The sequence below is a fragment of the Lissotriton helveticus genome, chromosome 5_1 (genome assembly GCF_964261635.1).
Source record: "Lissotriton helveticus chromosome 5_1, aLisHel1.1, whole genome shotgun sequence".
In the NCBI taxonomy this organism is placed as follows: Eukaryota; Metazoa; Chordata; class Amphibia; order Caudata; family Salamandridae; genus Lissotriton; species Lissotriton helveticus.
The window spans coordinates 1,649,331,725-1,649,342,288 of record NC_136065.1 but is presented as its reverse complement, the minus strand read 5'-3'; the positions used below and the strand labels follow the sequence as shown (position 1 = coordinate 1,649,342,288).

General features: G+C 49.4%; 5 non-coding genes across 5 annotated transcripts; 1 reads left to right on the top strand and 4 right to left on the bottom strand.

Annotated features, from left to right (window-relative positions):
• Positions 1-411: 411 nt before the first annotated feature.
• On the bottom strand, positions 412-493 carry TRNAS-GCU (transfer RNA serine (anticodon GCU)). Its single transcript has one exon. It is a non-coding gene; the product is annotated as a tRNA-Ser (tRNA).
• Positions 494-2,031: 1,538 nt separating this feature from the next.
• Positions 2,032-2,103, bottom strand: TRNAT-UGU (transfer RNA threonine (anticodon UGU)). Its single transcript has one exon. It is a non-coding gene; the product is annotated as a tRNA-Thr (tRNA).
• A 4,242-nt stretch (positions 2,104-6,345) lies between these two features.
• On the bottom strand, positions 6,346-6,427 carry TRNAS-GCU (transfer RNA serine (anticodon GCU)). The gene has a single exon. It is a non-coding gene; the product is annotated as a tRNA-Ser (tRNA).
• Positions 6,428-6,719: 292 nt separating this feature from the next.
• Positions 6,720-6,807, top strand: TRNAI-UAU (transfer RNA isoleucine (anticodon UAU)). The gene is given in 2 exon segments: positions 6,720-6,757; positions 6,772-6,807. It is a non-coding gene; the product is annotated as a tRNA-Ile (tRNA).
• A 1,161-nt stretch (positions 6,808-7,968) lies between these two features.
• TRNAT-UGU (transfer RNA threonine (anticodon UGU)) lies at positions 7,969-8,040 on the bottom strand. Its single transcript has one exon. It is a non-coding gene; the product is annotated as a tRNA-Thr (tRNA).
• Positions 8,041-10,564: the final 2,524 nt, after the last annotated feature.

Below are 10,564 nucleotides of genomic sequence, written 5' to 3'. Positions count from 1 at the left end.
GAACATAAGAGTATTCACATTTATGACCATACTGATAGCTCTAGTTAGTATGTCCGCAATCAGTGACAGATAGAGAACTCACTTATTAGAAGTGATCTGTCTCTGTGGGGCAGACAAATGTCAACAGTCATACACTTGAGATGGCTGAAACTTTAGGAGTAAGAGCTGCTTTCTTATCAGTCTATCTATCCAAACTGGTTAGAAGGCCAGGAGTGAGGGAAAGGCAATCCTCTGGACACTTCATGAAAGATCTAATTTCAATTAAGCACAAAACACTTCCCTTAATTTGACATAATTGCCAAAATGGAATAGTCAGTTGGGCCCTTCTAGTGGATTATGGCTGTGTCTTGAAAGAGAGTGTAATTGTACTACGAGACATGCCCACCTTCAAAAGAGTGTCTGATGGCGTTCCGACGAAGGTGGGATTCGAACCCACGCGTGCAAAGCACAACGGATTAGCAGTGCATCGCCTTAACCACTCGGCCACCTTGTCTGCCTTAGGTGACTATGTTTAATTTTTTAGGAAATTCTTACTATGTGCTAATTGCAAATAATCATAAGTTTCTCCTAGACTGTGTCAGAACTGCCAAATGTATGTGGTGTTCAATAGACAGAGCACATAATATAGCAGAATTATCAAATCTGTTCCATTAGGACTGTAGTTTTTAATAGTCATGATAACATGCTAGCATGTGAGTCGATCTTGCACAGTGAATAAGGGAGCAGTGCCAGTATCTACTTGGTCAGCTCTAGATGGCTCAACTGGGGAGATATGAGAACAGTGACCTCCAGTGGCGCAATCGGTTAGCACGCGGTACTTATACAGCAGTACTTGCATTGAGGCATGCTGAGGTTGTGAGTTCGAGCCTTACTCGTTTTTCATAAACCATTTCACTAAAAGTAAAGATTAACCTCAGGTTAAAGACGGCCCTTGCTAGAGAGTCTTTACTTCTTTTCAGGATCTGCGTGCCCGACTCTTCCAGGTGCAAATATCACAATCCTATTCGATGCTCCTTATAAACATTCCATGACGTGCCGTCTTAGCATGCAAACACCACATCAGTGCATTTAAAAATACATTTGTAGAATAATAAATATGATGAAAACATTGTTGTCACGGGATAACCATATACTGAGGAGCTGCAAACAGTGCTGTATCAGCTACTTACAATACAATTTAACTGAAAGACATATCAAAAGAAGAGCGTCATCATATTAATGTTTCTAGTCAACATAAGAGTTGCACCATAGCAGCTTATGGTGCTTTCTGCTCAGATTATGCCTCCAATCCCACATTGATTTTTTAATTCTTTGCAGTTTAAAAAACACAATTCATGCTCAAAGTTAACTTTTTAAAACCATTCAACCTATTACATTTATTTCTCTAACTTGTGAATGTGGTCCATGTTCTCTTTTCCTCATCCCCACCACGATACTCCTTTTCCCGAAATCAGGTTCACTTCTTTATCCAGCCGACCCTTCCAAGGTCACCAAATCTATGAAGCGATTCTGCTTTTTCTCACATTCTCTCTATGTACAAGATACCTTGTATCATTTGAATGGACACCAGGAGAGTCGGATATTTATGGTTAGTGGGGGTGGGGTTTTGAAGATTAACCTCATTTGACTAAGAGCCGGGGCATCTGGGAGGAAAAGTATTTTAAGGGGGATGAAGTTCACATCTCCTTGGTGAAATTTCTAGATCCTTATTTCATCCTTTCTGTGGATGCAGACTCAGTCGGAACAGAGGTCATAGTCCTCGCTCTGACTTTCAAAGGAACTTCAAATATGCATGGCTTATTTGGCTTTGCCCGGCAGGGCTTGCCCGATGGGGTGAGAATGGCGTTTGTCAGGCGTTCGTCAGGCAATCGGAAGGGGTGAGGCAATAGTTTATGGTTCAATGGTTTTCATGAAGTCTTCTTGATACGATGAAAGCAGGAAAGGGAAGCTTGTCAATAAGCAAACTTAAGACAAGGTGTGACTCCTAGAAAGAATGACTTGGAAACAACATACAGAAACTCACATATAAAAAGGCCCTGATGAGGCTTGAACTCATGACCCCTGGTTTACAAGACCAGTGCTCTGCCACTGAGCTACAAGGCCAGCCTGCCTGCAGTATGTAAATCGCTTCATGTATTCTTACTGCGGTATGAAGATATCTATGATTTTGAGACTCTGTCATTCTTGGTCCCGCTGATCTAAGAGCGGGCGCGATACCTACCAGAGCGCTTCCTGGCGCTGTGCTAACCTGACGCGCTATTTGGCAGCGTGTTTTAATACCTGTTCTGATATTTGCTTTCTTGCTCTTTTTTGGTATCCCCTGCTTTTAATTCGTAGCGCCCTCACTTGCACCATAATTGTGTGACTCACCGCGTTTTGCGGGTCCCGGTCTCCTGTGGGCTGGCTGTAGGAGCCCAGTGCTTCGGTGGCGGCCATATTGGGTGAGGGGCGCGGGCGGTGCGGTCTAGTGGCGCAGGCGACGGACTGCTTATCAGGGAGTCATGCTTACGCGCAGCGGTCACGCGCAGCGGATGCGCCGGATCACCGCCGGAGTCACGCCAGAGTCCAGCCCGTCTGCGCCCGTCTGCGCCCGTCTGTGCCCGTCTGCGCCTGTCTGCGCCCGTCAGCGTCCCAAAGGCGGGCGGGGCGGCGGGCTGGACTCCACCATCGTCCGTCTCCGTTGTAGGGCCTTCCCGGCTCCGTTATACACCATGTGAGCTGCGCTCACTTCGCCCTTCCCCACCTCCTTTGGGGGATTGCCGTACCGTTTTTCCTGGTCGGTTTAGGGGTAAGCGTTGCTGCCCGGGGTGCGGTTGGCGTCCGAGTTGTACCGTGTTCCTTTCCCCTAACAAACTGATCGAGCATGTTGGCCATCTCTGCATGCTGCTCAACACCAGATCTCTTGCTAGGCATGCGCAGGATATCCATGACCTCTTAGATCTGGAAAAGCCCCTCTGTCTCATGTTAACTGAGACCTTGTTGGGGGAATTCTCCAACCCCGATGTGGCAGCGGCTATTCCTCCTGGCTATAATATCTATAGGCAGGACAGACTCAAGGGCAGGGGCGGAGGAGTGGCTCTGGTGGTGCAGGAAAGTGTGGCTTGTTCCATTCTGCCGGTTGATGACATCCGCGGCTCTGAGTCCCTGGCCTTTTCCATCACCTTGGCACCTCACCAATCCTTTAAGGGTCTGTTGGTTTACAGACCACCTGGCCCTTTGGGCACCTTTTTTGAAGATTTTGAGTCTGTCCTATCAGGGCTGGTTCTGAAAGCGGATCAGTGTATTGTCGCTGGAGACTTCAACTTCCACATGGATGACCCATCAGACTCGGATACCATCAAATTCTTGGAGGCCACCGCCCCCTTGGGTCTGACTCCGTTTCTTTTGGGACCCACCCATGTGAAGGGGCATACCCTGGATCAGGTTTTTTCGACCACCCCTCTTGAGGTTAAGGAGATAATTCCGGTGCTCTGGTCGGACCATAGGCTGGCCACATTTTTGGTCAAAGGCACTATGAGACCTGCCAACACTGGGTCTCTGCAACAGCGTCGCGCCTACCGGGCTTATCATTCTGTAACTCCGGCAATGCTCGCGCAGGCGGCGCTGGATCATCCGTGCGCCCTTACAGGGGATCTTGAGAGGGACTTGGAAGCGCTGCAGGGCTGGTTACTGGATAGACTTAATGATCTTGCCCCAGTGTTGGCCCCCCGTTCAACATCGAAACGGGTTTCGGCCCCGTGGTTCACGGCGACACTGGCGATCGCCCGACAGTCTTGCAGGGCGGCGGAAAGAGTTTGGTGTGCCCAATATGATCCTGAGGCAAAACTGCTTTACAAGAGTGCGGTCAAGGCATATCAGCGGGACATTCTCCTTGGGAAAAGGGTTTACCTTGCTGGGAGAATAGAGGCTGCCTCTAACTCCTGCAAGGAAATCTTTTCCATTGTGAGAAAATGTACAGCTCCTCGCTCGAATGTTTCCCACGATATGCCCCTAAAGTCCTGGGCCGCGGATCTTGCTAAGTTTTTTACTGGCAAGATAAAGCTTATCCAGGACTCTTTCCATCTGGCGGTGTCTGCTGGTGTAACCTGTATGGAGGAGAACCCGCACCTGGCAGCTTCACCAGGCCCGTCGCTGGCAGTCTTTCCCTTACTTTCAGCCGCTGTGTCGTTAGGTCTCATGGGTGCGCTTAAATCCGGTTCGCCCCTGGACCCCTGCCCGGCGAAGTTTTTATCCAGAATGGCGGAAGTTTTAAATCCTCTGGTCAACCCTCTTTTAAATCTATCACTGAGCCAGGGTCTGGTCCCACCAGCGTGGAAACAGGCTATGGTAATCCCCCTGCTGAAGAAGCCTGGCCTCGATCCCGAGGCGTTGGTCAATTACAGACCAATTTCTCTCCTGCCTGCCCTGATGAAAATTTTGGAGAAGCACATTCATATGGTGCTCTCCAACTTCTTGGAATCGCATGAGCTTTTGCATGCCTCCCAATCGGGCTTCCGCCCCAATCTCAGCACTGAGACAGCACTCCTGGAGGTGTCGGAAGACATCAAAGGAGTTCTGGACTCGGGAGGCAAGGCCATGCTGGTCATGTTGGACCTGTCGGCGGCTTTTGACACCGTCCCCCATGATCGCCTTCTCTCGAGACTTCACGAGATAGGCCTCAGGGGGACGGTGCTCAGCTGGTTTTCATCATTTCTAGCCGACCGCCGACAAACGGTCTGGACCCCCCCGGACTCTGCTGTGATGCCGCCACTGGGTGTCGGGGTCCCTCAGGGCTCTATTTTGAGCCCGACCCTTTTTAACATCTTTATGACCCCTTTGGCGGCACTGGCGGAGTCTTTTGGGGCCCGGATCGTGTCCTATGCCGACGACACACAGCTCCTCTTCTCCTGCGAGAGGGGAGGAGATTTTAACGGGGAGAGCATCCGGGATTGCCTTGGGGCTGTTGTCAGATGGTTTCATTTGAATTGCCTCAAGTGCAATTCTGAGAAGTCTGAGGTGCTATTCTTTGGGTGTACGTCGGACCCTGACTGGCATGGTTGGTGGCCTATTAACATGTTTCCACCTTCCTCCCCATCTTTAGTTGCCAAGAATCTGGGGGTCAAGATGGACAAGGGCTTGACGATGAGAGCCCAGATTCTGGGAGTGACGGGCACTTGTTTCGGTCTCCTCAAGGTACTAAGGAAGTTTCTACCCCTTTTGTCGGAAGAACACCGGAAACTGACTGTGCAGGCTCTGATCGGGTCCAGGCTGGACTATGCCAACGTCCTTTACCTGGGCCTGCCGGAGTATCTGCTACAGCGCCTCCAGGTGACGCAGAACGCTGCGGCAAGAGCCATCTATGGCTTAAATAGGCGAGCAAGTGTGGCAGGCCTCTTGCAGGCCCTACACTGGCTGCCTATCCGCAAGCGTATCATTTTCAAGACGCTGACTTTGGCCTATAAGGCCCTTCACTCTGGAGGCGCAAAGTACCTCCAAAGGAGACTGTCCTTTTACCATCCGGCCCGGGCGCTCAGATCGGAGTCACAGTTTCTGGCGGTGGTGCCTCGGGTGGAAAGAGCTCGCATCGGAGGTCGCTCCTTTGGACTGCGGGCACCCCAGCTGTGGAACTCTTTGCCGCTGACACTCCGGGGCGCTACCAGCCTGTTGGCTTTTAGGAAGGGTCTAAAGACTTGGTTGTTTACTCTATAGGCCTTTCTTTCCCTCTTCTGTTATTGCATTCCCTTTTCTGTTTTTATTGCTGTGTTATGTTATTCTGCCGTAGGTCTCGCTGTTAAAGCGCCGGGATACTCTTTTTGAGTCGCCGCGCGCTATACAAAAAGAAATATAACATAACATAACATAACATAACATTTGAATGTCTACATGCGTGCACAAATTGAAGAGCATGCTTAAGACACTTTTCTTGGAAGTAGGAAAAACTCCATTTTGATTTGAGAACATAAGAGTATTCACATTTATGACCATACAGATAGCTCTAGTTAGTATGTCCGCAATCAGTGACAGATAGAGAACTCACTTATTAGAAGTGATCTGTCTCTGTGGGGCAGACATATGTCAACAGTCATACACTTGAGATGGCTGAAACTTTAGGAGTAAGAGCTGCTTTCTTATCAGTCTATCTATCCAAACTGGTTAGAAGGCCAGGAGTGAGGGAAAGGCAATCCTCTGGACACTTCATGAAAGATCTAATTTCAATTAAGCACAAAACACTTCCCTTAATTTGACATAATTGCCAAAATGGAATAGTCAGTTGGGCCCTTCTAGTGGATTATGGCTGTGTCTTGAAAGAGAGTGTAATTGTACTACGAGACATGCCCACCTTCAAAAGAGTGTCTGATGGCGTTCTGACAAAGGTGGGATTCGAACCCACGCGTGCAGAGCACAATGGATTAGCAGTCCATCCCCTTAACCACTCGGTCACCTCGTCTGCCTTAGGTGACTATGTTTCATTTTTTAGGAAATTCTTACTATGTGCTAATTACAAATAATCATAAGTTTCTCCTAGACTGTGTCAGAACTGGCAAATGTATGTGGTGTTCAATAGACAGAGCACATGATATAGCAGAATTATCAAATCTGTTCCATTAGGACTGTAGTTTTTAATAGTCATGATAACATGCTAGCATGTGAGTCGATCGTGCACAGTGAATAAGGGAGCAGTGCCAGTATCTACTTGGTCAGCTTTAGATGGCTCAACTAGGGAGATATGAGAACAGTGAGCTCCAGTGGCGCAATCGGTTAGCGCGTGGTACTTATACCTTGCATTGAGGCATGCCGAGGTTGTGAGTGCGAGCCTCACCTGGAGCAGCTTACTGGTTTTTCATAAACCATTTCACTAAAAGTAAAGATTAAACTCAGGGTAAAGACGGCCCTTGCTAGAGAGTCTTTACTTCTTTTCAGGATCTGGGTGTCCGACTCTTCCAGGTGCAAATATCACAATCCTATTCGATGCTCCTTATAAACATTCCATGATGTGCCGTCTTGCATAGCATGCAAACACCACATCAGTGCATTTAAAAATACATTTGTAGAATAATAAATATGATGAAAACATTGTTGTCACGGGATAACCATATACTGAGGAGCTGCAAACAGTGCTGTATCAGCTACTTACAATACAATTTAACTGAAAGACATATCAAAAGAATAGCGTCATCATATTAATGTTTCTAGTCAACATAAGAGTTGCAGCTTATGGTGCTTTCTGCTCAGATTGTGCCTCCAATCCCACATTGATTTTTTAATTCTTTGCAGTTTAAAAAACACAATTCATGCTCAAAGTTAACTTTTTAAAACCATTCAACCTATTACATTTATTTCTCTAACTTGTGAATGTGGTCCATGTTCTCTTTTCCTCATCCCCATCACGATACTCCTTTTCCCGAAATCAGGTTCACTTCTTTATCCAGCCGACCCTTCCAAGGTCACCAAATCTATGAAGCGATTCTGCTTTTTCTCACATTCTCTCTATGTACAAGATACCTTGTATCATTTGAATGGACAGCAGGAGAGTCGGATATTTATGGTTAGTGGGGGTGGGGTTTTGAAGATTAACCTCATTTGACTAAGAGCCGGGGCATCTGGGAGGAAAAGTATTTTAAGGGGGATGAAGTTCACATCTCCTTGGTGAAATTTCTAGATCCTTATTTCATCCTTTCTGTGGATGCAGACTCAGTCGGAACAGAGGTCATAGTCCTCGCTCTGACTTTCAAAGGAACTTCAAATATGCATGGCTTATTTGGCTTTGCCCAGCAGGGCTTGCCCGATGGGGTGAGAATGGCGTTTGTCAGGCGTTCGTCAGGCAATCGGAAGGGGTGAGGCAATAGTTTATGGTTCAATGGTTTTCATGAAGTCTTCTTGATACGATGAAAGCAGGAAAGGGAAGCTTGTCAATAAGCAAACTTAAGACAAGGTGTGACTCCTAGAAAGAATGACTTGGAAACAACATACAGAAACTCACATATAAAAAGGCCCTGATGAGGCTTGAACTCATGACCCCTGGTTTACAAGACCAGTGCTCTGCCACTGAGCTACAAGGCCAGCCTGCCTGCAGTATGTCAATCGCTTCATGTATTCTTACTGCGGTATGAAGATATCTATGATTTTGAGACTCTGTCGGACGGACTGCTTATCAGGGAGGTAACTCAGGAGGCTCGCCCTTGTCATTCTTGGTCCCGCTGATCTAAGAGCGGGCGCGAGACCTACCAGAGCGCTTCCTGGCGCTGTGCTAACCTGACGCGCGATTTGGCAGCGTGTTTTAATACCTGTTCTGATATTTGATTTCTTGCTTATTTTTGGTATCCCCTGCTTTTAATTCGTAGCGCCCTCACTTGCATCATAATTGTGTGACTCACGCGTTTTGCGGGTCCCGGTCTCCTGTGGGCTGGCTGTAGGAGCCCAGTGCTTCGGTGGCGGCCATATTGGGTGAGGGGCGCGGGTGGTGCGGTCTAGTGGCGCAGGCGACGGACTGCTTATCAGGGAGTCATCCTTACGCGCAGCGGTCACGCGCAGCGGATGCGCCGGATCACCGCCGGAGTCACGCCAGAGTCCAGCCCGTCTGCGCCCATCTGCGCCCGTCTGCGCCCGTCTGCGCCCGTCTGCGCCCGTCTGCGTCCCGGAGTCGGGTGGGGCGGCGGGCTGGACTCCACCATCGTCCGTCTCCGTTGTAGGGCCTTCCCGGCTCCGTTATACACCATGTGAGCTGCGCTCACTTCGCCCTTCCCCACCTCCTTTGGGGGATTGCCGTACCGTTTTTCCTGGTCGGTTTAGGGGTAAGTGTTGCTGCCCGGGGTGCGGTTGGCGTCCGAGTTGTACCGTGTTCCTTTCCCCTAACAAACTGATCGAGCATGTTGGCCATCTCTGCATGCTGCTCAACACCAGATCTCTGGCTAGGCATGCGCAGGATATCCATGACCTCTTAGATCTGGAAAAGCCCCTCTGTATCATGTTAACTGAGACCTGGTTGGGGGAATTCTCCAACCCCGATGTGGCAGCGGCTATTCCTCCTGGCTATAATATCTATAGGCAGGACAGACTCAAGGGCAGGGGCGGAGGAGTGGCTCTGGTGGTGCAGGAAAGTGTGGCTTGTTCCATTCTGCCGGTTGATGACATCCGCGGCTCTGAGTCCCTGGCCTTTTCCATCACCTTGGCACCTCACCAATCCTTTACAGACCACCTGGCCCTTTGGGCACCTTTTTTGAAGATTTTGAGTCTGTCCTATCAGGGCTGGTTCTGAAAGCGGATCAGTGTATTGTCGCTGGAGACTTCAACTTCCACATGGATGACCCATCAGACTCGGATACCATCAAATTCTTAGAGGCCACCGCCCCCTTGGGTCTGACTCCGTTTCTTTTGGGACCCACCCATGTGAAGGCGCATACCCTAGATCAGGTTTTTTCGACCACCCCTCTTGAGGTTAAGGACATAATTCCGGTGCTCTGGTCGGACCATAGGCTGGCCAAATTTTTGGTCAAAGGCACTATGAGACCTGCCAACACTGGGTCTCTGCAACAGCGTCGCGCCTATCGGGCTTATCATTCTGTAACTCCGGCAATGCTCGCGCAGGCGGCGCTGGATCATCCGTGCCCCCTTACAGGGGATCTTGAGAGGGACTTGGAAGCGCTGCAGGGCTGGTTACTGGATAGGCTTAATGATCTTGCCCCAGTGTTGGCCCCCCGTTCAACATCGAAACGGGTTTCGGCCCCGTGGTTCACGGCGACACTGGCGATCGCCCGACAGTCTTGCAGGGCGGCGGAAAGAGTTTGGCGTGCCCAATATGATCCTGAGGCAAAACTGCTTTACAAGACTGCGTTCAAGGCATATCAGCGGGACATTCGCCTTGGGAAAAGGGTTTACCTTGCTGGGAGAATAGAGGCTGCCTCTAACTCCTGCAAGGAAATCTTTTCCATTGTGAGAGAATTTACAGCTCCTCGCTCGAATGTTTCCCACGATATGCCCCTAAAGTCCTGGGCCGCGGATCTTGCTAAGTTTTTTACTGGCAAGATAAAGCTTATCCAGGACTCTTTCCATCTGGCGGTGTCTGCTGGTGTAACCTGTATGGAGGAGAACCCGCACCTGGCAGCTTCACCAGGCCCGTCGCTGGCAGTCTTTCCCTTACTTTCAGCCGCTGTGTCGTTAGGTCTCATGGGTGCGCTTAAATCCGGTTCGCCCCTGGACCCCTGCCCGGCGAAGTTTTTATCCAGAATGGCGGAAGTTTTAAATCCTCTGGTCAACCCTTTTTTAAATCTATCACTGAGCCAGGGTCTGGTCCCACCAGCGTGGAAACAGGCTATGGTAATCCCCCTGCTGAAGAAGCCTGGCCTCGATCCCGAGGCGTTGGTCAATTACAGACCAATTTCTCTCCTGCCTGCCCTGATGAAAAGTTTGGAGAAGCACATTCATATGGTGCTCTCCAACTTCTTTGAATCGCATGAGCTTTTGCATGCCTCCCAATCGGGCTTCCGCCCCAATCTCAGCACTGAGACAGCACTCCTGGAGGTGTCGGAAGACATCAAAGGAGTTCTGGACTCGGGAGGCAAGGCCATGCTGGTCATGTTGGACCTGT